We start from the raw sequence: 2500 nt of genomic DNA, 5'->3' as shown, positions 1-2500 counted from the left end.
ATCTTTTTATGTATTCCAATTGAAAGAAGCAAAACTTCATTTCTACCCAATGAAGGCCAACTACAAAATCCAAAGAAAAATAAGGTTTATAAGGAATAACCATTAGCCATTGCTATGCTGCCAGGTAATGACCTAATCAAGATAAAATGTATCCTTCAGTAGAAGCCAACAGCAAGGATCATGCTGATATGCATAGCAAATTGAAACAAATTTTAATTCTATCTTTCAGACATACACACACACTCTCTCTCTCTCTCTCTTTCTCCCTTTCTATATATATATTTATATATTCCAACCCATGCTAGCATGGAAAGCGGACGTTAAACGATCACTGTATTTCCCTCTCGACAACAACAACCACCTGTTATTATAGCGAAAGTCATTTTTTTAATGTCTGTGTTGCGTTGTCTTCATGTTGAAACACACACACGCACGCACACACACACACGCGCATGCACAGAGAAACACAAACAACCCCCAAATTAACTATATGTATTATATATATATATATATATATATATATATACACACACATTTAGTTATTTGTTTCAAGTCTGTGCCACACTAAGTTGACAGGCTTGCACTTAAAATTCCCACATTTTTAATCAAAACTTATTAGTTACTATGGTGACAATACTACCTACCTATCTATCTCTCTTCTATACATGCATACACACACACACATACACACACTCTCACTCACTCGCTCACTCACAGTATTTCACTCTCAACATTGTGCTAACAATGAAACAGAAAATACATAATAAATTCTTTTCTTCTGAACTTGTTTTAAATGTTTTTGGAAGTCAGCATCAATGTAAAATAAAACGCAAAAGACATGGGCATAGATGTGTGGTTAAGAATCTTGGTTTGCAAACAAGTGGTTTCGGGTTCAGTCTCACAGTGCAGCCCCTTTAGAAAGTGTCTTGGCTGACCAATGTCTTACGAGGGAATTTAGTAGATGGAAACTGTATGGAAGTCCATTGTATGTGTGTGTGTGTGTGTGTGTGTGTGTGTGTGTGTGTGTGTGTGTGTATACATGTGAGTCTTTGAGTGTCCCCCACCCCACTACCTGACAACCAGTGGTGCTTTGTTTACATCCCAGTAACTTAGCAGTTTGGCAAAAGTAACCAATAGAATAAGTACCAGACTTTAAAAAGAAAGATCCAATGTTAATTTGTTTGATTAAACTCATCAAGGCAGTGCTCCAGCATAGCCAGAGTCCTATGGCTAAAACAAATGAAAGATATGAGATAACTAAAGTAAATGATTTATGTTTTATAACACTGCAGAATGGCAAATTCAGAATTATCTCTGAGGTTTCTCTGCTGTAATTCTCTCATCTGATTCAATTCTAGGATTCTAATAGAAGTTTTTCAAAGTTAACTTGCAACTACATCATTTGTTGATCAGCTTTTTAACCCTGTAGCATTTAAACCGGTTTTATATGGCCCAAATATTCTAGCTGCTTTATGTTCAAACCAGTCAGATCCAGCTTCTAAATCCTATCCTACAGTGTCATCCTCAAGATAAACAATCACAACATCAAATTCTCAAAGCTACAAGATAATACATGATCAATTCAAAACAATGTGAATCAGTAAGCATTACATTTGACAGAATAATGTGAATGCTAAAGGGTTCAGGTCATCTAAGTCAACACAGCTATGGCAGTAAATATACTAAAACATAGGGTGAATTCAAACTAACATATTAAATGTTTTAGTAGCCGAAATGAATTTCTAATTAGTAGAAATTACATGCAAAACAGCAAAAATATAATCATTAGCCTTAATGATATTTCTAATCAGAGAAGGCATCAGAGAGAAGTTTGAAGTTTAAATTTAATTAAAATTCAGTTGAGACAACCAGTAATGTTGGACTGGGCAATGTGCTGTGTTCTTGAGCAAAACATTTCATTTCACATTGCTCCAGTCCACTCAGTTGGAAAAAATGAGTAATCCTGCAATAGATCAATGTCCAGTCCAATGGGGAATACTCACACTACAGAATCTGAGAAACCAGCCTTGTGAACTTATGGCTCAGGAAGAACCTCTGATCTTTTTTTTTTGTCCTCTATCACTATACCTACAGTACCCTGCATTATTCTATCCAGAGTACCCTGTGTCCCTATCCTTACAATACTAAATGTTACTACACCTATAGTACATGGTGTCATGTACTATAATTTAATCTTTAACAAGTACAGCGACCGCTGTAGACATATTTTAGACTTATTAGGCCTCCATAGTGACATGTAATTTAACATGTACCGACCAGATCACAAAACAGAGAGAATATAGCCACCTTCTCTTTTTTCCTGTTTTTGCAAAGATTAAGCTATTGATTAGGCAAATTCAGATAATTGGATATTTCTAAGGTGTCAAGCTGGCAGAATTGTTAGCACACCATGGAAAATACTCAGCAGCATTTCATCCATTTTTATGCTCTGAGTTCAAATTCTGCTGAGGTCGACTTCGCCTCTTATCCTTTGGGATCG

The 2500-nt window shown here is 35.9% G+C and overlaps 1 long non-coding RNA gene across 1 annotated transcript in view; it reads right to left on the bottom strand.

Annotated features, from left to right (window-relative positions):
* LOC118766241 overlaps positions 1 to 2500 on the bottom strand; it is a 10728-nt gene that overhangs the window by 2030 nt on the left and 6198 nt on the right. The gene's annotated exons all lie outside the window — the stretch shown is intronic.

Source organism: Octopus sinensis, linkage group LG15 (assembly GCF_006345805.1).
Source record: "Octopus sinensis linkage group LG15, ASM634580v1, whole genome shotgun sequence".
NCBI classification, from domain to species: Eukaryota; Metazoa; Mollusca; class Cephalopoda; order Octopoda; family Octopodidae; genus Octopus; species Octopus sinensis.
Note: the sequence above shows the minus strand (reverse complement) of the source record. Positions and strands in the feature narration are given on the sequence as shown.